Source organism: Lissotriton vulgaris, chromosome 1_2, assembly GCF_964263255.1.
Source record: "Lissotriton vulgaris chromosome 1_2, aLisVul1.2, whole genome shotgun sequence".
Taxonomy (NCBI): Eukaryota; Metazoa; Chordata; class Amphibia; order Caudata; family Salamandridae; genus Lissotriton; species Lissotriton vulgaris.
The window spans coordinates 243,179,547-243,206,550 of record NC_141686.1 but is presented as its reverse complement, the minus strand read 5'-3'; positions in this window follow the sequence as shown (position 1 = coordinate 243,206,550).

The window sequence follows — 27,004 nt, the reverse complement described above, 5'->3', positions numbered from 1 at the left end:
AGTGCTTTCATTGTTGCAAAATTAGTTACAACACCTGCCCTGCCCCAACTGACAATAATGAATTAGGGGCTGATTAATGGATTTGAACTTCCAGCCTGGCTCCTGCTTGTCTCCCTTAGCTGTAATTCAGGACCTTTGTGGCATATGTGTAACTATTCTGAGGTTCAGAGTAGGGTCACATAATAGTTGCAACTGGCAACTGAACTCTGGAGGGGCCCCTCAGGAAGCGCTACAGGAAATGGCTACTAATGATGAGCCTGAACTTTTGAACCTGGTAAGTAGTTTCAGTTTTGCTAAGATCGTATTTCTGCAATTTTGCACTTATTCGCGGGGCGCGAAGTTGTACTGGGAAGCCGCGAACTCACGCGAACAGTGCGAGCAAGCCATAAAATCCGCTGCTCGTGGATTTGCAGATTTTGCGGGAGATTCGCGAATCTCGCGGATTGCGAATTTACCGAAAATCCGCAAAATCCGCGAGCGAAACAGATTTTCCGCCCATGCTTAGTGGAGAAAGAGAGACTTTTGTCGAGCCATACTCCTAGGCTTTTTACACTCTCCTTAATGGTAGGAGGGGTGCCCAGACAGGCAGGCCATAGGGAGATGAAAGGCACTGGTGATACTGGGCCCAGGAGCATGAGCTCAGTTTTATCTCCATTAAGTTTTAGAGAGGAGAATGTCATCCACTCCTTGACATCCTCTAGACATTTCATCAGACCTTCCGATGTTTGCCTGTTACCCTCTTGAGCCAGGGAGACCACTAGCTGGGTATCGTCAGCATACGATATGATTTTAATACCGTATGGTTCGACAAACCCAGCCAGTGGTTTCATATATATGTTGAACAGCGTAGGGCTTAACGAAGAGCCCTGCGGCACCCCACAGCTTAATGATTTTCTGGCTGACACTGTTTCCCCGTCAAAGATCTGAAAAGATCTGTTGGTCAGGAAGGAGTCAAGCCACCTCAATGCATCGCCTGTTACTCCGATATTGCGTAGCCGGTTCAGCAAGGTGGCATAGCTGACCGTATCAAAGGCTGCACTTAGGTCAAGGAGGATCACTGCCACTGATCCTCCCTGATCTAGTATCCTTCGTGTTTCTTCGGTAACCGCCAGATTTGACTTGGCGTGCCAATTGATGAAGGGTGTCAAGGTCTAATGGGGGGAAATGTTCCAAATTTGGCTGGTCTGGGGGGGTGGGGTGTCTCGAAGATGTTTGGTTGGCTGCTCCTGACATCGAGTTAACGAGTCCTGTCATCGAGGCGATGCACGTGGGGCCTCTGGGCGGGGCGTAGCGTATTGGCCAAGAGGCGACCGGGTCACTCGCCCTCCCCACACCTCCGAGCCACGCAATGTTTATTAAGAAACGATCAGCCGCATCCCGGAACAAAACGCAAAGCTCCAGGCGGAGAGCAGAGAGCAAGTCAGAGGGGGAAACGAGTAGCTCACGCTCAGCCGCGGCAATTTTCTATTCGATCTGATCCAAAGTGGTGCACAGATTGCGAAGGACTCCGGTATGTTTAGAAATGCAGACTCATGTTTTTGAAGGCACTGGACGAGGGCCTCCTCCCCTTGGATCAGAGACTGGCCACCATCGTGGTTATTGACAAAGAGGGGAAACCAAGAGACGTGTGCCGATCATATCGCCCCATCTCTCTCCTCAATGTGGAGCCTAAGATCCTAGCCAAACTGCTTGCCAATCGATTGGTTGGAGTCATCGGTGATTTGGTGCACCCGGACCAGTCGGGTTTTATCCCCCGCCGTAACACTGCCCTTAATCTGCGTCGGCTCCATGGGGTTATGGCCAGAGCTCGCACCCTCGAGGAACCGGCGGTACTTGCTTCTCTTGACACCACGATGGCTTTTGACTCTCTTGAGTGGAGCTATCTTTGGGCGGTGCTGGCGAAGCTTGGCTTTGGACCGGTCTTTCTGAGTTGGGTGCAACTCCTTTACGCTTGCCCGCTGGCTAATGTCACAGTCAATGGCCGCGTGTCGGCGTCCTTTGCCCTTCACCGAGGTACCAGGCAGGGTTGCCCCCTGTCACCTCTCCTGTTTGCCCTGGCTCTCGAGCCGCTTGCGGCCATGCTGCATACGCACCCGGACTTACACGGTATAACCTGGGCCCCTGGCTTTGAAGATAGAGTTTCCCTGTACGCAGATGATATTCTGCTCTACCTTACTTCCCCCTGTAAGTCGCTCATTGTGGCATGCGACATGCTCAGGCAGTTTGGACGCCACTCTGGCCTAGTCATCAACTGGGCCAAGTCTTCTCTTTACATTCTAAAAGGAGACACACCGCGCCTCCCTAGAGGCTGCAATATCCAGATGGCCGGACAGGGCTTTAAGTACCTGGGAATATACATTTCCGGTAGTCCTAAGGCGCGATACGACCACAATCTGCTCCCCCCTCTTCAGCGGCTGCGGAGAGACGTGGATAGTTGGCGCAAGCTCCCGCTCTCTCTCCTGGGCAGGGCTGCATTGTTCAAAATAATGTCCTTGCCCAGGTTCCTGTATGCCTTACAGAACACTCAGGACCCGGGTCCGGCCCGCTATTTCCGAGAGATTGAGAGCTTGCAACGGGCCTTGCTCTGGGATGGTCGACCCCGTGTCGCCATCCATAAGCTTACGTTGCCGTGGTACGACGGAGGCATCGCCCTACCGGATGTACGTCGCTACTATTGGTTCTCTCAGCTTATTGCTATCAACCACGGCTTTTATGGCCCTATGGATAGCCCAGGCAACGCAATGGACAGGTGGCTCTTACGTGGAGGCAATTACTATCGTGCCCTATACTCCAGATCCTTCGATCGGCGCCTGTCAGGTCCGACCAAGGCAGCGGTTCACGTTTGGCGGACGATCACTAAAACGCAGGGTTGGCAGGGCAGACTGACTAGGTTTACCCCACTGTACGACTCTGATATCTTGGACAGGCTGTGGCACACCAAGGGCTTCGACAAATGGGATCTCATAGGCATCTCCAGGGTGGACGATATGGTTACTAAGGGCGAAGTCAAGACCTTTACTCAACTGCAGGCCGAATACCATTTGGGCAATTCGGAGTTTTTCCGCTACGCCCAGCGGAGACACGCGTTGCTCTCTGCCAGGCCGACAGAGGGAGAGATCCCCGAAAGCTCCCCCTTAGAGGACAGGATACTGGATGGCCATATGCCTGACAGTGCTATTTCCGTGTCCTATAAGAAATTGATTAATGTTCGAACTGATCTCCTCCTGTGCTTGCGAGACCAATGGACGGCGGATGGCCTGGAACTTGACGATGAGGACTGGCAGAGTGCAGTGTCCTCCCCTAAGGAGGTTGCTATCTCCTCACGTCTCCGACTGGTGCAATTCAAAATCCTTCACCGGGTGTATGTCACCGGCCCTCGGCTCTTGCATATGGGATTCTCGCCTGATGGCCTTTGTCGTTGAGGTTGTGGGGCTCTCGCAACCTTTTTACATATTCTGTGGGAATGTCCCGTCATTGCCCCTTACTGGGCGAGAGTGCACCGGATAATGGGAGAGGTGACTGGTGTGGTGTTGGCAGCAGAGGCGCGGAGGTGCCTTCTTAACGTTTGGGAACCGTCTGATCATAACACGGCGCAGACTCGCTGGGTGACATTGGGTAATATGGTTGCCAAGCGTGATATTGCTCAAAAGTGGGGTGCTGCCACAGCCCCCCTGGTGGTGCAATGGAAAGCCAACATGGATTGGTGCATTTTCCGAGAAAAGACAGTCTATGTTGCCAGGGGGAGGCTTCAGACATGGAATAAAGTGTGGGGGGCATGGAATGCGTACAGGGGCGATGTGTGCCTGCCGCCGGAACCTGTCCCTCTGGACGAACACTTATCACCGTAACCTGAGACACCAACTGTTTTATGCTGTTTGTACTTCTCCTGCTTCCCCCCCCCTCCCCATCCTATCATTCATTGTTTTTATTGATTCTCTACCTGTCCTCCTCTGCCTTTAGCCGACTCCTTTACGTCTCTGCTGCTCCATTGCCAATCTTACACGCCTTTTGTCGTTTCTTTTCTTGGTTTAGTTATCTTTCTTAAAAAATAAAAAACAACCTACAATGTTCTGATTTGAATCCTCTTGCACTTTTCTCCTCCTGATTCTATGCTGCCTTGCCTCCGGGATGTTAGGCTGAATAGCTGTGTGCTCTTTTATAATAAAGGTTTTTAAAAATTAAGAAAAAAAAAAAGAAATGCAGACTCCCCTCATGTACGCTTTAAATCCCTCCCACAAGACCGCCCACGTGTTGACAGTGCCCGTGTTAAGTTCAAAATAATCTACTATGGCCCGTCTTACCTCTTCATTGAAAACGGGGTCCAGCAAAGCCCTCCCAGGGAAGTGCCACTGCCTCTCATAACCCCCTTCCCGGGGAATAAATAGTTGAAGAAGAACCGGGCAGTGATCAGAAAAGGTACGGGAGAGAGTCTGTAACGATCCCAACCAGCCAGCAACTACAGGGGAGACCAGCCAGTAATCGATCCTGGTCCAGGTGTTGTGGAACCCAGAGTAGTGAGTGTAAGCAGGATGTTGTGTATGCAGGTGGGATTCAATGTCCACTAAGGAATATTGCGTGCAGATCTCACGAAGGGCCAGGCGAGAATGGGGCTTGGAGTCGGGAGTGGAGGCAGTGCTGTCCCTAGAATAGTCCAGGAGAAGGTTAAAGTCCCCCCATTATCAGCAGCCCTGTGTCGACAGCGAGGAGTTGGGTCAACAAGGAATGATAGAACGAGGGAGAATCAGTGTTCAGGCCATACACACACACAAGCGAAACCCTATGACCCATCAGTTGACCGGTGACAACCAGAAACCGGCCCTCGGGGTCTTGCTGTGTGGCATAGTGTGCAAACTGAATTCTTTTATGTACAAAAATAGCGACGCCACGTGAATATGAACTATAAGCAGAGAAATACCTGTGTGGACCCCAACCGGAGGCTACAGAGTTGGTGCCGGTGTCGGCCAAGTGGGTTTCTTGCATAAAGAGGATACAGCCTTCTGTCTAGCTACATAATTCAAAACTTGACGACATTTCCTATTATTATTTAGACCACGAACATTCCACGTTAATAACATAAGCCCGGAAGGACCGGGAACATTACCTAACTGTACCATGTATGCAGTACCAAAGAGGGGGCATCAGTGCAATAACGTATCACATCATGAAAAACAATCCTCCTAATCAATAAACTAAAATGTTCAACCAAATACAAAACACAACCCCCCACCCACCCTCTCACTACCCAGAAAGAGGAACACCCTAACATTACATCCCAAAAAGCAAACCATGGAGGCATTCACCATAGGGCATGACAACGCCACGCCAGTCGGGCAACCCAGCAATCGAGCATCAGAACTGTCAATCCATACTAATATAATAAAGAGAGAGCCCCAACCTTTGAGGCGGGTAATCTCAGGAACCACAGCACCAATCACAACACCCAATACAGCGTTAGAAAGGGCAGTTGCAGCAGAAGGACATAGGCTATGCAGACGTCCACCATATACATTTGAAAGGTAAAAGAACCGTGCCAGCAAAGTAGTCCCTTGTGGGAGTGTCTGCGTTGTGCTGTGGGCGTGTGCTGAGGGCGTGACAAACGCTGGAGGCGTGTGGTACGTTCCACCCTTCATGCCATTCCTCATATCGTGTGCTAATCCCACCCTGCTTCCTTTAAATACCCCTGCACCCCATAATCATAACCCACCATTACTCCTTAAAATACCCCAACACCCGTAAACACTAACCCATCTTAACCCTATAAATATACCCTGTACCCCAAAACCCAAACCTACCCCTAAACCCTAAAAATACCCCTGTCCCCAAAAACCCAAACCTAGCCCTGAACCCTATAAATACCCCTGTACCTCAAAACCCAAACCTACCCCTGAACCCTAAAAATACCCCTGTTCTCCTAAACCTAAACCTAGCCCTGAACCCTAAAAATACCACTGTACCCCAAAACCCAAAACTACCCCTGAACCCTAAATTTCCCCTGTACCCCAAAACCCAAAACTAGCCCTGAACCCTTAAAATACCCCTGTACCCCTAAACCATAAAAATACCCCTGTACCCTAAAACCCAAACTTAGCCCTGAACCCTATAAATACCCCTGTACCTCAAAACCCAAACCTACCCCTGAACCCTAAAAATACCCCTGTACCCCAAAACCCAAACCTACCCTAGAACCCTAAAATACCCCTGTACCCCAAAACCCAAACCTAGCCCTGAACCCTAAAAATACCTCTGTGCCCCAAAACCTAAACCTAGCCCTGAACCCTTAAAATACCCCTGTACCCCTGTACCCTAAAAATACCCCTGTACCCCAAAACTCAAACTTAGTCCTGAACCCTATAAATACCCCTGTACCTCAAAACCCAAACCTACCCCTGAACCCTAAAAATACCCCTGTACCCCAAAACCCAAACCTAGCCCTGAACCCTAAAAATACCACTGTACCCCAAAACCCAAACCTACCCCTGAACCCTACAATACCCCTGTACCCCAAAACCCAGACCTAGCCCTGAACCCTTAAAATACCCCTGTACCCCAAAACCCAAACCTACCCCTGAACCTTAAAAATACCCCTATACCCCAAAACCAAAACCTAGCCCTGAACCCTTAAAATACCCCTGTACCCCAAAACCCAAACCTACCCCTGAACCTTAAAAATACCCCTATACCCCAAAACCCATACCTATCCCTAAACCCTAAAGCTACCCCTGTACCCGATAACCCAAAACTATATCTGAACCCTTAAAATACCCAAACACCCCAAAACATATACCTCAGTACCCCAAATCATATACCCCTCTACCCATACTTACCTTATCCAAACATTTAAAAAGGCCCCAGACAATTAGTGTCTTGCATGCTGACCTGCGCCCCCGCCCTCACCTACTTGCATGCTGACCTGGGGGCCCCGCCTTCACCTGCCACTGTGACGTCATAGGATTGCGTTGCGGCAGGTGAGGGTTTAAAAAGAAGGCACTGCAAGTTGCTCACTTTGTCTGCCTGCCTTTGTCTTCGTCCATCTACGTCGGACTCACCATAGAGCCAACAAAAGCAGAGTGTACCCAACTGAAGAAGATGAGAGCCAGTGCCGCGTGGTAATAATTGCTGCCTCTCATCGCCTCCGAAACAAGTAAGTGTATGCAATTAACATCACTGTTATTGCTGGTCACCCGTTTTTTTGGTTCTATTTTTAGACCTTCTTAATAACCCAATATGTGAAGATATCCTTCGGGGTTTGACATAAATGTGAACATATTCTTCGGGATTTTCGAGCGGATTAAAATGTTATAAACATGTTTATTGCGAGGTTTTGCATATTTAAGTATGTGCATGTGACAGTAGATGGCGCTGTTCTTTTTAAAGTACGCTTGAGAATCGTGTGTTTTTAAACTTACACGACCAACATCAAAAAACAGCGGTTTTTTGTGCATGTTTTCACAGTTCTATGCTTGACTGTGACATGGTGAGTAGGTGATGCACCCTGCGTACATACATGAAATCTCGACACTGCCTGTAATGGAGCGCGGTTTCAGCTGCTAACCTCAGAATGCACCAGCCCACGAAAAAAAACGTTAAAAAAATCTCTTCTGGAAATCAGTCTTTCGCCAGTCCAGAGTGCCAATAACACCAAATCTAAGATATTTAGGGCCTACCAGGGGCTGCAGCTGTGGCAACTGGCTATCCTCTTGAAACTCCTAACATTGCCTTAGGGATCCCTGACCCCACAAGTGGCAAATCAGTGCCAAGAACACAGCAGTGGTAAGCCTTTATTATGGGCATAAGGATCCATTTGTTATCACACTAATAGTGAATAATATCTTATTATTCACTGATAGCGTAATACAAATTGGAACCAGGAGCTGGAACGGGACATTAACTGGCAGCAGGGATAAGTAAAAAAAAAGATTTAAAGTGTGTGTTGTGTCTGTATGTGTGAATGCGTGTGTGAATGCATGCATGTGTGTGTGTGTGTGTGTGAGTGAGAGGGAGACCTAGTGACAGGTAGTGAGCAAGAATTAATGAAACTGACTGTCAGTAAGTGAGTATGAGTATGTCGGAGCAAGTGAGGATAAAAGTAACGGCAAGTGAGTGAGAGTGGATTAATGAGTAAGAATGAGTGTGAGGGCATGATAGGGAATGTGAATGAGAGTAAGCGTTAATGAGAATGAGTGGCAGTGAGCGCAACTTTGAGTAAAAAGGAGTACATCTGCGGAGGTGAGAAAGTGAGAATGAGTGATTGAGAGTAAGAGTGAGAAAGCTTGAGTGTATGAGAAACGATGTGTGTGAATAAATGCACAAGAATAAGCCAGAGTAAGCAGCGCAGACCACGATGGAATAAGTGAAGTGAGTGAGAGTAAGAATAAAAGTTTTAATGAATTGTAACAATGAGAGAGAATCAGCGAGAATTAGAGTTAGACAAAGAGAGAATTAATGTGTGAGTGCAAGTTATTGAAAATGAGTGATTGAAACTGAGTTCCAGAGTACAAGAAATTAATTGCGGACATGAAGTGTAAAATTAGTGCATAAACTATGTGCCGTGCAAAAGACTTTTCCCCATTCCATTTGCCTTTGTACTTGCTATTCTACTTTCACTAAAGGCCTTCAAATAAAAATGTATTATCAAAATGTGCTCTTTGTAGTTGCATCTGATTTTGAAAAACAGCATTGTCTGATGTTTTGAAACAGCTTTTTTTTAAATCTAGCTCCGCCCCCCACTGATCCCGCCCCCACTAACCCCACCCCTAAAAGTGAGGCCCTCGGCCACAAAGCACACTGTAAATTTGGCCCCCGACAGAAAGTTTGTGAGTACCCATGCCCTAGACAAAGATGATGCCTGCCTACTCATCCTTATTGACCTATCTGCGGCATTCGACACAATAAACACTTCAGCCCTTCTGGACACCCTGTCGAAGCGTTCCGGCATCAATGGCACAGTACTTAAATGGTTCACCTCCTTCCTTCAACACCACTCGCAACAAATTAAAATCAACTCCTGTCTCTCAAAGCCAACAAAAGTCCCACTTGGGGTCCCACAAGGCTCGATCCTCTTCCCGTCCCTCTTCATTCTCTTCACGGAGCCCCTCACAATCATATTGAAAAAAGCTGGAGTGAATTACCACCTTTACGCTGACGACACCCAAATCTATCTCAGGATCAAGTCTCCCAGCGACAGCCAACTCCTCAATACCACCCTAACTGAAATCCAAACTTGGCTCCCCGTTAAACACTTAAAACTCAACCTAGACAAAACGGAACTAATCCAATTCTCTCCTAAAAGTAACCATCATCTAATCCAAGAGTGGCTCAAGAATCTGGTTGCCCTAAACTGCCCCCTTACCCTATCCGACTCAGTTAAGTCTCTAGACATCACTTTTGACAAGAACTTATCAATGGAGGCCCATATCAAAAACTCTGCAAAAAGTGCTCTTTTCTCTCTAAACCACCTCAAGAAATTGAAAGCTTTTCGTCCCCACGATGACCTCAAGACAGTAGTCCAATCTCTAGTTCGCTCTAAAATAGACTACGGGAACGCCATCCTTACAGGGACTCCAAAAGTTCACCTAGCTCCTCTAAGGGCAGTGCTGAACATTTCCGCTCGACTCGTATCTGGAGTTAAAAGATTTGAACACATGACTCCAGCTCTCAACTGCCTCAATTGGCTTCCCATGGAAGGGAGATGTATCTAACTGGCCTGCATCACAAACAAAACCCTTCACTCTCCTGCCCCCAGCTACCTAAATACCAAACTGGTAAGAGCAGGTCAATCCAGAATGCTGAGAAGCTCCAGCTCACTCCTTGTTATTCCCCCGAAACTAAGAAAGAAAGCCACCCAACACCGATCGTTTTCTGGCAACGCTCCCCGGATATGGAACGCTATGGAACTTCTCCTGTTTCAAAAGGGACCTGAAACTCCATCTCCTAAAACAAATAATTTCCTGACCAACATGACCTAACCTGGGGCCATATTATCAAGCCTGGGCGATAAACTTATCGCCGCTTTATCGGCAGGAAACTGCCGCTAAAGTGACGATAATGGGCTTGATAATAGGCTCTTTGGATTTCCAATCGAAGCCCATGTTAGATGTGAAGGGCATCTAACATGAGCTTCGATTGGAATTCCATAGAGCCTATTATCAAGCCCATTATCGCCACTTTAGCGGCAGTTTCCTGCTGATAAAGCAGCAATAATTTTGATTTCAAAAGTTTTTATTGGAAATTTCAGGCTTTTGTAGCATAGAAATTCAGAAGTTGCAATGTACATATAACCAATACATGTAATTATACATCATTCAAAAGAGGATAAGACGTGAATTTAGCTGAGAAAGGCATTATGTCCCACGATGGTGTTCATGTTGTTCGGGACGGTCACGAAGGTAATGTGGTAATCAGCCATGCTGTATTTTTTGCTCTGTGGTTTGCTACCTTACTGCCGGCCTACTATGTAATGTAATGTCTTTCTGTTTTTTACTGTATGTATGTAAAGCGCTCTGATACCTACGGGTTAAACTAGCGCTATATAAAACTTTAAAAAATAAATAAATTATTATAGCCAAGCGTGACATTGCACGGCATTGGAAGGCAGAGGCGTCGCGTTCTTTAACAACATGGAAGACCGGACCGGATTTTAATATGGGTTTAGAGCTCCCTATCTTTAAGGCACGCGATGTCCACAAAAGTATGCAAAGATATGGAAAAGGGGGACGGGGTGTAGAGGTCTCCCTCTGGAACCCCCCATAACCGAGGATGAGGCTTTCAGTAGATCAGGGGGCCTCATTCATGAAAAGTGACGAATTGTTTGCGAGAAAACAGCAATGCGTCACCTTTCATTGCGCCCTCCTTGCGACCCCAATGATGCGTCATATTTACAATATGACGCATCATTGCGCAAGGAATTACAGATACGTCAGTATTTCTGACGTATCTGTAAGCGCAAAAGTGATGCATTGCTGGAGTGTGTCACAAAAGTGACGCAACTCCAGCAATGCGTCCTTTCACATGGGGCAAGCCCCATGTGAAAGGACGCATTGCCCCATGTGAAAGGGCCTGCGTCAGTCGTACGCCTGCTGTGAGGCAGGCGCAAGATTTTGACGCAACGGCGTCCTAAAAGTGACGCAGTGAAATCTCATAGATTTCACTGCATCACTTCTACGACCCTTCCTTGCGTCAATACGCCCCCCTTGCATACATTATACCTGGTGCAGGTATAATGTGGCGCAGGGGTTTACAAAGTGACGCATCTACCTAGATGCGTCACTTTGTAAATATGGCGCAATAAGGCGCATTTTTTTTGCCACTGGTGCATCACAAACAGTGACGCACCGGCAGCGTAAAAGTGACGCACCGGCGGCGTAAAAGTGACGCACATCCTCAAGGGTGCTGGAACTTTTTCTATGCTCCTTTGTAAGTCATATATCGTTTCTTGCAAAACATCGACACACCTTCTGTACTGTAAAATGTTATGTTATGTTATGTTATGTTATGTTACGACTATTTATTGTGCGCACAGATACTCCAGCCAAGGAGCGTCCTGGCGCAGAGACAGTTGGTCTCTGGGTTACAGGGCTCTGCATAATATTTGATGATTGACGCACTAAAGATTGTTTTCAACAACAAAAAAAGCCATGGGCATGCTGAACCTCCATACCCTAGATACACAGGGCCTCCACGGGCTGCTCTAGGCTCGACCTAAACAGCTTATTATTCATCCATAGGGGAGCCCGATGCATTACCGGTTCTTGTCACTAGAGGGCAGGCTGTCTGGATACAAACAGTTCAAGTCTGGCAATTTGAATACCCAGAAGCCACTGCAATTAAAAAAAAATTGTCCGCGATACCGGAAAGTTACAATAATTTACATGGCACTAGAAGGAGTAAATAAGGGTGTGTGTAGACTATGTTGATAAAACAGAGGCAACAAATTAAAAATTTGCAAACATTCGTGACAAGAATTTTCAATTCTATTAAGGACACGGAGGCGAGGATTATGCTTTCTCGATTTCTTTACTACCAACAGCAGCCAATAGGAACATAGTAAAGAAAAAAGCAAACTACAACTCCCATGAGCCCTTAGGCAACCATAGAGACTACATGCTATATAAACCACCATAGAGGACAACACTTTCTCTTTCTTTGTCCAGGAAATGATAAACAGTCAAAAGTCATTGAAGAAAGTACCGCCGACCATCCTGAAGGAAAAGACCGTAGGCAACTGCAAAGTAGGCCAACAGGAGACAGGCAACCATCCAAAAGAGAAGAGGCCACATCCGGAAACACCGCAGAGTCAATATCCAAAGGAGCGGAAAACACTGCAGGAGAGACCATGACGAAGAATCACTTCTGGTCCGAACCTGAAAGAAAAACAGAGCCGTAATACACAAATCCAAAACTTTGGAAAGGTAGCATCACATAGGGTGGGGAAAAAACCAAATCAAGAAACATTGCAGATCATAGTAAAGCAAAGATGCAATATAAACAATGCAGTAGAATACAAATGGGTGGGATAATCCTCGCCTTCATGTCCTTAATAGAATTGAAAATTCTTGTCACGAATGTTTGCAAATTTTTAATTCTATGGCAGGACAGGAGGCTCAGATTATGCTTGTTCAAAGCTTGTCCACCACAACAGAGGCAATATCCACAATGGGCTTGAAATAATATGTCTTAAACACAGTATCAGAAGACAATCAACCGTCTTCTGTCGCGATTGCAAGCAGCGCTACTACTATTGCGCGCCACTAACCTGAGAACTTCTTGAGCAGCAGGAACGATGCGATGAATGTCCTTCTGACTTATCTGAACACAGCACCCAGTGGTGTCTTTAAGAACACCTCCTGAATGGGTATTTGCGAGAAGCCGGGAGGATAAGGCGCAGGGGGCACACGGATCGATGGAAGGGTCCTCGGGGTCTGATACTGCAGAATCCGTAGTGAAGGGACGTACTGCTGCGTGGAGAAATAAAGGACAGGTATAAGTCCCGGTTCCACAAAAGTACACTTCCTTCCCCGACCCCAATCTCTGGCACTTACCAAGGAACACTTCAGATGTTCTATAAAGGAAATAACAATATGTTCCTTCGTCCTCTGCGAATGGTGAGAAAGTTATTCGTCACTTTCTCGTGAGGGCAGAATCCTCATAGTCTCGGCTTTACCCCGGGGATAGCGGAAAAGTATTTTCAATCCGTGTATTTTGCTCCCTCAATACAGCTTGAGAAACAAAGGAATATGTCTTAGCACACCCTACCAAGCTACACACTCAAACGCTTGGTAATACTGAATGCGCAGCAGGATGCTAGCAGGATCTCGGACAAACAATAAACAGAGAGTAGAAGAACGATCCCGTTCTCCTAGGGTTATACTTGCAGTTGGTCGGAAGTTACTTCACTCCATTGACCACGCTGGCTTTTGATCGGTAAAAGGGCTTGAACTAGGCTGGCCACGCAGGCTCTTGATCGGCGATGATTTCCTGAGACTGAACACGCAGGCTCTTGATCGGCGATGATTTCCTCTCGCACACTCCGGCGGGGATCACCATCCGCCACAACCAAAACCAAGAAAACAATTGTCAAGCGCCGATCTGTTTCCAAGGAGGAGTTATATAGGCTCCGCCTTCTTTCCTTTTCTCCAGCGCCGCTTGGCCTTCTGGGACATGTAGTTTAGAGGGATTCCTTGTACTTGTTTCCCTTTCCTACTTTCCTTCGATGCGTCTGTGTAAGCGATCATGACACTTCACAATGTCTTGCAGACTTACACCAACATGGAAAGCCTTAGAGGCCATGGCACCCTTCGTGGAATGAGCTCCAAAAATGGAGACATCAATTCCTGCCTCCGACATAAGCCAGCGCACCCAACGAGCCAAAGTAGCTGGCGCCACAGGTTTAAAAGGCTTTTGTAAAGCAATCAACAACTGTCCAGACAAATCCTGGCGAAAAGGAGCAGTACTCACCTCATAATCTTTTATGCATCGGACCACACACAACTGTGGGTTTTGAGGAAAAGCTGGATGAGTGACAGTAGACAGATTAGTCTTTGTACGTCTGGAAACCGTAAAAGTAACGCCTTCCGGGGAAAAAGAACGGCCCGCGAGATCCAACGCGTGGACGTCGGAGATACGCTTACAAGATACCAAGCATAAAAGCATTGTCAATTTTGCAGATAATTGCTTACGAGACAGAGAAGCGTTGGGAGGCCAGGCTTCCAGAAAACGTAATACAACGGAGACATCCCAAAGAGCCACATACTTCGGACATGGCGGCTTAGCCATCCGAACACCACGAAGCAAAGTAGAGATTAGACGATGTTCTCCAATGGGCTTCCCGTCGACAAAATCATGCCCCGCAGAGAGAGCGGAGCAAAAAGAATTGACAGTCCTGTAAGCAGAACCAGAAGAAGCGATGGAAGCAAGAAAATTAACAACTAAAGAGACATCTGCTGAAGCGGGATCCAGGTCTCGTTCAGAACACCAATCACACCATCGACGCCAAGCTGACGCATAACGCTTGCGCTTGTTGGGGGCCCAAGCCTCCTTGATAAATCTCTCAGCGTCTCCAAATAAGCCAGGGACTTTCCAGCGTTCCCCGAAAGACGCCATGCCACCAGACGGAGCTGGTCCGACAGAATTAGAGGATGTGGATGGAGCAGAGGATCCAACAGCAGGTTCCACTTCGTTGGAAGCCGGAACGGAGTCGAGCAACTAATTTCCAGAAGATCCGGAAACCACGCTTGAGCTCTCCAAAGAGGAGTTATCAGAATGATCTCCGATTGAAATTGCTTCGTTCTAGCCAAGACTCGCGGGATCATTGCGAACGGGGGAAAAGCATAGCAAAGCTGAGGAGGCCAAGTCTGGAGAAAGGCATCCGTGGCTAGAGCCTCCGGATCCGGACGCCAGCTGTAAAACTTGGGCAGTTGAGCATTGAGGCGAGAGGCGAAGAGATCGATCCAAGGTCGACCCCAAAGGCGAGACAGATTCTGAAATACACGGGGGTGAATCCGCCAGTCGCTGAAGTCCAGCAGATGGCGAGAGTTCCAGTCGGCCACTTGATTCTGGCGACCTGGGAGATACTCTGCAATAAGAGTGATCTTCCTCTGAAGGCAGAAATGCCAGAAATCCTTCGCAATCTCCGCCAACAGTTTCGACCGTGTTCCCCCCAGTTTGTTCACATACCTCACCGCTGAGATGTTGTCCATGCGGAGCAAAATGCAACAGCTGGTGGCCTGAGGAGCAAGGCTGCGGATCGCAAAAGATCCCGCCAGAAGTTCCAGGCAGTTGATGTGAAGGGCTAATTCGTCCTGAGACCAACGGCCGCCCGTCGTCATGTCTCCGCAACGGGCTCCCCAGCCCCACAGACTCGCATCCGATTCCAACACCAAATCCGGAGTCGAGCCGAGCAGGGCTTTCCCGTTCCAGGCCTCCATGTGATGGAGCCACCAAAACATCTCCGACTTCGCGTCCTGTGACAGAGGAACAAGGTCGGAATAACGAAGACCCTTCTGCAGGTGCCGGATCTTGAGTCGTTGCAGGGCCCAATAATGTAAGGGACCTGGAAAAATCGCCTGAATGGAAGAGGCCAAAAGTTCGACAATCCGAGCGATCGACCGCAAAGATACGTTCGGTGTGGACAACAGTAACTTCAATTCCCTCTTGATAGACCTGACCTTCTGGGCAGGCAAGAGAAGCTGGCAAGATATCGAGTCCACAAGGAAACCCAGAAACTCTATCGACTGAGTGGGTTGCAAATGAGATTTCTTCGGATTCACTAGAAATCCGAGAGACTGAAGTAGATCGATTGTCCACGATAAATGGGAACGCAGTTGCAGCGGGCACTGAGCCATCAAAAGAATGTCGTCCAGGTGCACTATCAGCTGCACCCCCGCGCTCGCAGCGATTCCATAACTGGTCTCAGGAGCTTCGTGAAGCACCATGGAGCAGACGATAGGCCGAACGGGAGAACCGTGTACTCGAACCACTCCCCTGACCACTGGAACTGAAGAAAGCGGCGATGAGGCGGAAAGATGGGAACGGACAAGTAAGCGTCCTTCAAATCTAGGCGAACCATCCAGTCGCCCTTGCGAAGAAGATCCCTGAGAAGATGGATGCCCTCCATCTTGAAGTGGCGATAGACCACCCCGTTGTTGAACTCCTTGAGGTTGAGCACAAGGCGAGATCCTCCCCTTTCTTCTCCACCAGAAACACATTGCTGACGAACCCCTGTGGATGTAGGGTCGTTCGCACAATGGCCCCTTTGAGAAGAAGAGAATCGATTTCCTTGGAGATCACCTCTCGATCTTGTTGGGAAAAAACAAGGGGAAAAGGGGCGGGACCTTGAAGGGGTGGGTGATAAAACTCGATGTGGTACCCTTGAACTGTCTGCAATATCCAAGCATCGTTTGAGATCGTGCGCCAATTCTCTAGAAAAAATTGCACCCTGCCCCCCAGAACAACACTGTCGTAAGGAATCAAGCTCACCTGTAGAGGAGAAATCTTGTCGACCTCCTTGGTTTCCACCGTAGCCTCCCTTGTTGCCTTGACCACGACCTTTACGGGAGGGGTAGAAGGTCGTCTTGGAACCGGAATAGGATGATTGTTGTTGTTGCTGACGTTGTCCGCCTCCACCCTGGTGGGACTGTTGGCCACGTTGCTGACCAGAACCTCGGCCGAACGAACGTCCCCCAGATCGTCCGGCCTTGGCAAAAACCGGGCGGAACGCCCTGCGCAAGGAAGATTGCGCCTTGTCAAGGCCACTAAAGGTCGCCACGAACTTCGTCAACTCCTAAAATGGTTGACCAAACAGGAGACCTTGAGCCAGGGCACCTGACTCAGACGTTGCAAGTTCAGACAAACGTGGATCCATTTTCAGCAAGATGGAACATCTACGTTCGGTGGATAGGGCACAGTTCGCGTTCCCCAGGAGACAGACAGCCCGTTGGGCCCAACCAATAAGTTCATCTGGGTCAATGCCAGACGCCGACCCCTGGGCCTGATAACCCAGATCCAGGATCTTCGTCAGGGGGCCAAGAAGATCCAGCAACTTGTCCTGACACAGGCACCAAGAGCGATCAATCCCCTTTTTTGGATCCTTAGTAAATTTCTTAAGGTAGGTCAAAATCGTTGGATCGACCTCCGGAGTGGTCAGCCAACTTATCTGCCAACTCCGGGCGAGGGCACTCGGAGTGTAACCTAGAACGCACCTCTTGATCGAAAGAATCACGGATGTGTGCCTGGATGTAATCTGCAACCTCTGGAGCAGGGCACCAAGTTTTGGAATTGGGGTGTATGATATCAGTAGGCTCAAAGGTCAAGACCGGTGGATGGGAGGAGGCGTCGACAAAATGTTCTTTGCGAGATTTCTTAGCAGGAGGGCGACCAGAGGGACCTGAAGAAGAAGAAGAGGAGGTATCCTCCGTGTCCGGGGGAGGAGGATGGGAGTGACTAACTTTAGTAGGGGCAGACAAAGACTTTGCTAGTTTCATAAAGTCTGATCTATGAGGATTCTTTGGCGACTTAGAGGAGTGTTTGGAAGCAGAGGATGGAATCCAGCCCTGTTGCTGGGCATAGTCGGTCAAATGGCGCTTCAACGGTCCAATAGCGCGGACTAGCGCGGTATTGACTGAATGTTGGACCCCTTGGTCAAGGGCATCGACCAAATCGTACTCAAATGACTCTTCTGGCTCCTCCTCATAATAATACTCCTCAGTGTCGACATAATCAGCCATGGCGTATAAAGTACAATGCACACCACTGAGGAAAAAATATATATACAAATATATAAATATATATATATATATATATATATATATATATATATATATATATATGCCCACAAAGTATTAATAAGCAAAGGTCAAGTTGTAACTAAGCGACCCTGTCAGGGGGGGTGACAGCCCCACGCAAGCCAAAGAGGTAGAGCAAGCAAGTACTCGACCAAAAACAACAACATTTGAATGTGGAGGGACAAGCTTGCGTAAAAAAGACACCCTAGGCAACGCCTCTAGAAATTATACAGCCCAAAACCCTTTCATGAGGTAGAGGACGTCAGGAGGGGCTCTCCGGCAGGCAGTGGGCAGAGGCACAATAAGAAAACGCCGCCTCGCAGCATGTCCGGGCTCCCTGTCACACGGAGCGTAAACAAATGCGTGCCTGAAATCCCGGAAGAGGAGCAAAGCGCGACACACGTGCGCGAGTCCCCGAGCCCCGGTCCCGCTCCACAAATAACAAGACAAGGGCACGAAGCGCCCAAATGTCAAGAGAGGCGACACGCGCTCTCAAGGGAAACTGGAAAAAACAACGTTTTGGCAACCAGAAAAACGCCAGCGGCAGTGCTACAAGCACACACAAAGCGGCAACAAGTAAGGCATGCAGCTAAATGCGGCATATACAAACGGTAGCAAAACAAGAATATAATTAGCAATAAACAAGTAATATACAAGGAATGTAGAAAAGCACTTACCTGGCTGCGAAGCAGCAAAGAAAGGGGAAGTGTTGTCCTCTATGGTGGTTTATATAGCATGTAGTCTCTATGGTTGCCTAAGGGCTCATGGGAGTTGTAGTTTGCTTTTTTCTTTACTATGTTCCTATTGATTACTGTTGGTGGTAAAGAAATCGAGAAAGCATAATCTGAGCCTCCTGTCCTGCCATAGAATTGTATTGTGATGTTGCCTTACTATATGCCTGTAATATTTTATAATTCAAATAGGCAGGCCTCTTAGAATTTACCATGAGACTTAAATGATCTGCTTCGCTGGCTCATGCGCACTTCGTGTGGCGATGATGAGTGAAGGGACAAGTAATTTTTGCAAGATCTCGAATTGATTTCGAGATCTCTGAATGGGTAAACTATAAATTAGTCTGTCGTGTTGGTACCGTGTGTGAAGTGGGATAAGATTAATCATGTACGTCGAGATTAATGAACATTACGCATATTTATCTAAGATTTTAAAGTCTATTTCCTTGAAGTCACCCGCCAATAAAAAAAAAATAAGGATTAGAAGATAATTTTTTTTACCGTATATCCCGTCATTCAAGGTAAATCGGTGGGAGTTGTAAGGCTGATCTTCGTTGCTAGAGGTCAGGTAGCTGTTAGCACAATTTTTTAAAAGCTGCCCTTTTATGTGATGTACTGAAAGGATTATTATTATTATTTTTTTAAACTTTATTTTCCATTTTCTAAACAAAAAAAATAAAAAAGGAAAACATACAATGTAATTGCCATATTAAAACATTAAATGACATTTACCCAAAATCTGAAAACCATATTCATAAAACATAATTGCAAATCTTGAGGACCGGAGATTAATGAAAAAAATATTATGCGATACGTGAACACTAACCACACCAAATATACAATACTCAAAGAAAAAAGCAATAACAATACCATACTGCAGACAATAAGCACTATTAAACACGAAGACCAAAAATTAAATAGGTGTATGGGCAACCTCTACCCTGTTGTAGCCACCCCCAACTCCAAGGGGTGCTACCCTACACCGGAAGGGGTAATGCCGGACTGTAACTGAGATTCCGGGGTCAGCCGGAGTCGGGAGACGTAGTCCCTTTATGGGCCCCAGATGTCAATAGGCCAGGAGGAAGTGGGGAGTAAGGTGCTGAATTCCTCGCAGTTCACGTTGCAGAATGCTAAGCTATTCAGCCAGGCGCGAAGGGTAGGTGCGCGCTTGGAACCCCATAGCATTGCTATCTCCCTTTTGGCTAATAGGAAACCTAGAGCCGCTAATTTACGAACCTTCTTTGGGAAGTGTTCACCATACCACAACAGCGCTATCTCAGGTGTGGGAAGGAGTGGCATGGACAGGAAATCCCCAAGAGTGGAATGGATGTTCAACCAGTACTGGTGTATTTTGGGGCAGGTCCATGACAAATGTGCGAAATCAACAAAAGGGGCAAGACATTTCAGGCAATGGTGAGGGCGGGATTTGTCAATTCTGTGCGCTCGGGCTGGGGTGAAATACAGCCTGCGAAGGAATTTGAACTGAAGCAGTTTGTGGCGGCTATTCAATGAAACGTCTGTTGTGGTTTTACAGCAATATGCCTATTGATCATCAGAGATAGGCCCACCCAGATCCTCCTCCCAAGCCGCCCTAAGCCTAGTGTCATTGATTGGTATGAGTGCCCCCACATTGTTTGTACAATTTAGAGATCAGGTGTGCGTTGGAGGGGCTCTGAATCACCACAGTGAGGGGAGGTGTCTCATCAGGTGCCAAAGGAAAAGAGGGATAGCCCGCTCTCAAAGCAGGGCGGATCCGGGAGAGAATGAATGTGTCCATGAAGGAGCGGCCGCAACCGTGCCTCCTCCGACGCAGAGAATACATGTGCATCTGGGAATAAGTCCCCAAGAGTGTGTACGCTAAATTTGGCCAATGTGCGCTCAACCAAAACTTCCTCCGTAATGGGGAAAAGAGATGCATTGGGAAGGGGGAGGGCCGGTGAATATAGCAGATCAAGCCCCAAATATTTACGCAGACTAATCCAGGCCCAGCATGTGGTGGAGAAAGTTTGGATGTCACGGGGATCACGGGGAAAACCAGTGGGGAGCAATGTAAGGAGGTTTCTCGGGAGGACCAGATCCGCCTCTGGCAGTAAATATGGAATGCGTACATCCGGGTGGAACCAGGCATAAGCGTAGGCGCATTGCGCAACCAAATAATACAAATACAAATGTGGCACACCTAGCCCTCCTCTGTCTGGTGGCAGAGTTAATACCTTCCAGCCGATCCGGGGTGCCATATCTCGCCATATCAGGCGAAGCAGCAGAGCGCAAAGTTGCGTGAAAAATGCCTTGGGTAAAGGAACAGGAATATTAATAAAATAATATAAGAAGCGGGGCAACACTATCATCTTAATAATAGCGATTCTACCCGCCATTGACAAGGGCAAGCAAATCCATCGGGAGATCTGTGATTCCAATGTGTCAATAGCGGAGCCATAGTTGAGACGGATCAATGATGCAGTGTCTAAATGGATGTGGATACACAGGGACTTAGTGGAATCAGCACACCATTCGAACGGAAATTCAAATGAACAAGGCGTAGTGCAGGCCGTGATCAGGAAAATGACTGATTTGTGCCAATTGATATGGAGCCCAGAAAACATGCCAAATCGTATAATTTCACGAATCAATGATGCCAAATTATCTTGGGGCTGTCGGACGTATAATACCATGTCATCCGCGTACATGGACATCAACAGCGGACCGGTGCGAAATTGCAACCCACGCTGGAGGTGGTTCTCTTGAAACTGCCTAGCCAAGGGGTCCATGGCCAAAATGAATAAGAGAGGGGAGAGGGGGCATCCCTGCCTAATGCCTCTTGGTAGGGGGAAAGGGTCAGATAACGTACCATTAGGATGCAACCGGGCAGTGGGCTTAGTGTATAACAGAGTGACCGTGGGTACAAAACACTCCGGCATTCCCATTCGGCGCATGACTGAAAGAAAAAATGGCCATTCGAGGGAGTCGAAGGCTTTTTCCGCATCCAAAAGGATCGCGACGGCCGGCTTAGAAGGATCAATACAGTGCAACACCGTGAATAAAGTACGGAGATTAAGGGAAGTGGACCTATGCGGGACGAAACCAGATTGCACCGGGGAGATGATGGATTCCATCTGGAGCGACAGTCTAATGGCGATGACTTTGGCTAAGAATTTGTAATCAAGATTTGACAGTGACAGTGGTCTGTACGATCCTCATTGCATGGGGTCTTTCCCAGGTTTTGGCAATAAAATGATTACAGCTTCATGAAATGTCGGGGGGAGGATGCCAGTCTCTAGGGACTCCGCATAAACTTCGACCAAGCGCGGGACCAGAAGGTCCTTTTACATTTTAAAAAAATCATCCGAAAAGCCGTCCAGACCGGGGGCAGAAGACGCACGAAGGGCATCGATCGCCTCAACGATACTGTCGGAGGTAATGAGGGTCAGGAGGAACTCCAGCATGTATCGTTCCAGATACACCAGAGCCACTTCAGATAGATAATCTTCCTGATTATGGAGATCTCCGGAAAGGCGTGAAGTATAAAGGGTCTTGTAAGAAACAAGTCACAGATCCCGGGGGTAGAATAAACCGGCGGGTCGTCAAGTCCCGTCATCGAGACGATGCACGTGGGGTCTCTGGGGGGACGTAGCGTATTGGCCAAGAGGCGACCAGGTCGCTCGTCCTCCCCATACCGCCGAGCCACGCAATGTTTATTAAGGAACAACAGCTCCCTATCAGCCGCATCCCGGAACTCAACGCACAGCTCCAGGCGTAGAGCAGAGAGCAAGTTAGAGGGGGGAATGAGTAGCTCACGGTCAGCCGCGGCTATCTTCTTTTCGATCTGATCCAAAGTGGTGCACAGATCGCAAAGGACTCCAGTATGTTTAGTGATTCAGACTCCCCTCATGTACGCCTTAAACCACTCCCACGTGTCGACAGTGCCCGTGTTAAGTTCAAAATAATCTACTATGGCCCGTCTTACCTCTTCATTGAAAACAGGATCCAGCAAAGCCCTCCCGGGGAAGCGCCACTGTTTCTCATAATCCCCTTCCCCGGGAATAAATAGTTGAAGAAGAACCGGGCAGTGATCGGAAAGAGTACGGGAGAGAGTCTGTAACGATCCCAACCAGCCAGCAACTACAGGGGAGACCAGCCAGTAATCGATCCTGGTCCAGGTGTTGTGGAACGCCGAGTAGTGAGTGTAAGCAGGATGTTGTGTATGCAGGTGGGATTCAATGTCCACTAAGGAATATTGCGTGCAGATCTCACGAAGGGCCAGGCGAGAATGGGGCTTGGAGTCGGGAGTGGAGGCAGTGCTGTCCCTAGAATAGTCCAGGAGAAGGTTAAAGTCCCCTCCCATTATCAGCAGCCTCGTGTTTACAGCGAGGAGTTGGGTCAACAAGGAATGATAGAACGAGGGAGAATCAGTGTTCAGGCCATACACACACACACAAGTGAAACCCTATGACCCATCAGTTGACCGGTGACAACCAGAAACCAGCCCTCGGGGTCTCGCTGTGTGGCATAGTGTGCAAACTGAATTATTTTATGTACAAAAATAGCGGCGCCACGTGAATATGAACTATAAGCAGAGAAATACCTTTGTGGACCCCAACTGAAGGCCACATAGTTGGTGCTGTGTTGACCAAGTGGGTTTCTTGCATAAAGAGGATACAGCATTATGTCTAGCTACATAATTCAAAATTTGACGACATTTCCTATAATTATTAAGACCACGAACATTCCACGTTAATAACATAAGCCCGGAAGGACCGGGAAGATTACCTAACTGTACCATGTATGCAGTACCAAAGAAGGGGCATCAGTGCAATAATGTATCACATCATGAAAAACAATCCTCCTAATCAATAAACTAAAATGTTCAACCAAAAACAAAACACAGCCCCCCACCACCTCCAACCCACCCTCTCACTATCCAGAAAGAAGAACACCCTAACATTACATCCCAAAAAGCAAACCATGGAGGCATTCACCATAGGGCATGGCAACGCCACGCCAGTCGGGCAACCCAGCAACCGAGCATCAGAACTGTCAATAGTGGATAACTATGCAAACGAGCCAAAGTATACAAAGTACTATTCGAGCCGATGAACAAAGCAAGACTGAGCTCAGCCGTTCCCCGTCTGGGAGAAGAGGTCCACGCTGGTTTGTGAGGACTGCAACTGAGGAGAGCAGGACCGTGGAAAGCCAGATGCCCCATTTTTATTGTTCTTATAGTCTCGGAAAAATTCCTGTGCAGCATGTGGGGTGTCAAAGATCCTTGGCCTGCCATCAATGTCAACTCTGAGACGAGCCGGATACAACATGCCATATCGAAGCCGCAGGTTGCAAAGCATTGACTTGACACTGTGGAACTTTCGCCTGGCCTCTTGCACCATTACCGTGAAGTCCGGGAAGAAGGAATGATTGGAACCCTGCCACTGGATCTCGCACTTTTCGCGGGCCACGCGGAGGGCAGTGTCTCGATCTCAGAAGTTCATGAGTCTTGCAACAATTGGTCTGGGAGGCAGGTCAGGTTTGGGGCGGGGGCCCAAGGATCGATGAGCTCGCTCAACAACAAAGCCTAGGGTGAAGGATTCTCGTCCGAACAAGTCGGATAAAAGCTGTTCTACGAATGTGTCTAGTCGGCCCGTGGCTGTCGACTCCGGCACATCCAGAATACGTATGTTGTTGCGACGCCCCCGGGCCTCCAAGTCCTCGTTCTTAATAGCCACTTCCTTTAGGATCTTCTTGACTCTCTCCAGTTGCTTCAGGGAAGAGGAGGCCCCGTCTTCAAGGTCCGAAAATTTGGACTCCACCACGTCTAACCTGCGATCATGGCCTTGGACCTTCGCGTTCGTATCAGCCAGCTACTTATCCAGGTCGTCAAAGCGGGCGTCAAGGGCCTTGAATCCAGCCTCAGTCCGTCTCCACCTGCTGAAGGGAGGCCGCCGTGGTCGCGCCCGCCACCGAGTCCGAGGTGGGATCTGGAGGTTTGTCGAACTGGAGTTTGGACTGCCTGGGGTACTTCTTGACCATCGTGGCGAGTCTGCTACAGGCAAGTTGCGTTTAAAGGAAATGACCTAAAGGCCTACCACCAGGCCAGGTGGCAGGATTGGCGGCGAACCTCTGGTCCCTAGGTCTGGAGCAAAAACACCCACGCGGACAGGAGAGCAGGACCCGCTGAGGGGATCAACATCGTGTCAACGGTGGCAGATTCCCCAGTGGAAAAAGCAGCAGGCAGGGTCAGCAGAGCACCAGGAGGGGCCGTCACCGCGGTGTATAGCAACAAAGAGAAGGTCACGTGACAGTCCTATAGGGCAGCCCAAATCTCACCCACCTGTAGGAAGGGCCGTCGTGCAACTGTTTCACTAGCAGAATCCGAGGCTCAGAGTGGGCAAAATAGCAGGGGCTGCCGTCCGTACTGCAGGCTCAGTCATCCCGGGCCCAACCGTGCAGTCGAGCCCCTCTGGCGCAAACAAATGGGGACCCAAGCACCGGGAGAAAAGGGAGATCAATAGAGCCATTTATCAAAAAGAGAAATAAGTTCCTAGATCAGGGTGCAAAAGTCACCCATCGTTCAAGGTGCAAACAGTCACCAACAAGGGTGCAAAAGTCACCCATGTATCAAGGTGCAAAAAGTCACTAACAAGGGTGCAAAAGTCACCCATGAATCGGGGTGCTAACAGTCACCCATATTTAAAAACACAGAGAGATTCAGAAAAAAGGTAGACTAAAGTAATCCTAGGTTTGGAAATGTCCTAATATGAGAGGGAAAATAATTCTACATCCTCTGCTGCCCTCACACACCCCGGGGGGTGTCATGCTTCATCATCGGGCGTTTGCTCCTCGTAGGGCCGGCTCTGCTATTCCTTACGGGTCCCCCGAAGGGTCACTTTAGCGGAGATCTTTTTTGAGGATTGCCGGATATTGCATGCGGGTGTGTGGGGATTGGGTAAAAGGAGGGTAAATCAATTTATGTGCACGTGATAGTGTAAAAAAAGACTGACCCCAAAAGGGCCCATTAGGCCTAGGTGTCAAAAGTCTAGGCCGACATGTTTCGCGCATCTGTTGCCCGTAGGTCATTGGCGCTTCTTCAGGACCACAATAATAAACAGCGTAGTGCACATGCTATAATAAGTAAAGATTAAAATGAGAACCCTCTCAACTCAGCCAGGGCGGCTCTGTATACCCTCAAAGTGGTTACAGCTGCTACATGGAAGCCGCTCCTGGGTAACACCAAGGACTCGTTACAAGTGCTCCTCCGATCGTTAAGTCAAAAGGACACCCACATATGGTCGGGAATTGTATTCGGGTGCTAACTCTTGTGCACCAACCCCTGACTCGACCAGGCGCTTGCCGAAAGAAAATACAGGCGGCAAACTGCAGCAATTAAAAGCGCCCCCAGTCCAGCTGATCATAGAGCATCCCCTCGTGCGCTGAGAGGGGGGGTAGCTGGAACGCCCATCATCCCGGGCCCACCGCCAAACCCCGACCCCCACCCCAGCCCCAGGACTTCTCGCCCGCCGCCCGCACCCAAGTCCGGCTTGCTCACCAAATCCAGGCCCCGGCTTCTGCAGCGCAGTAGGCCCTAAGGCCTGCAGGGCCACGCTGACTACGGGGGCCCGGCAGGGAAGAGGAGACTGAGTAGAGGGATGTGGGAGCAGGCTCCGCGGCAGCCGTGCGGGGGGGTAAATAGGGCGAGGGCTCACCTCAACTCCGGAGCGAACGGGGATCAGACAGAAAGGCCCAATGCGGGGCCTGGCGGCATCCGGCTCTGACGTCGCCCCCGGGTGTACTTTCGCTTCGGCAGCGGCTCAGGGCCCTGAGATCATCGGTGGAGGATATTGGTGGCTGTGAGGGCTGTAGCAACGCGGATAAGGGCAGCTGGAATCGCCCGACCGGCTGAGCTCTATTCGGATGCAGCCATCTTGGTCGCTCCGAAGCCACGCCTTATTCTACTGAAAGGATTATTAATGAAACTTTCTTTTTATTAGACTTTAATGTATAAAAGACTAAATTTTGTTTTTACTACCAATTATGTTTCACACAGTATAAAAAAAATATTTTAGGAAATTTCGGAGGCTCCGGAGACGCAAATCTCTCAGCTATATATGAGGCCACTTTACGTGGCTTTGCAAGCCCTCAGACATATGGAGTAAGAGAATGCAGCGCTGCCTTGCATTATTCTTCATCAAGGACACGTTACATGGGCGCTGAAGTGACTTTTCCCACGCAGCATCAATAGATTTAGACTCTGCCCTAGATTTCCTTCATCACGCAAACATGGGACAGCGCCAAAACCTTATGCGTCCCCAGAACAGGTGTAACAAGGAGATTTTTTCATTTTTATTTCTCCTCTTTTTTTAGGTCAAGCATGAGCCAGTGCCCAAGCGCTGCTTTGCGAAAACCTGTGTTAGTTCAGTAGAGAGAGAAGCTTTACCCCCTCCCCCACCCTTATTTTTCATTGCCTTGTGTGTTTGACCTTTGTAAATGCTGTCTTCTGATTCATTC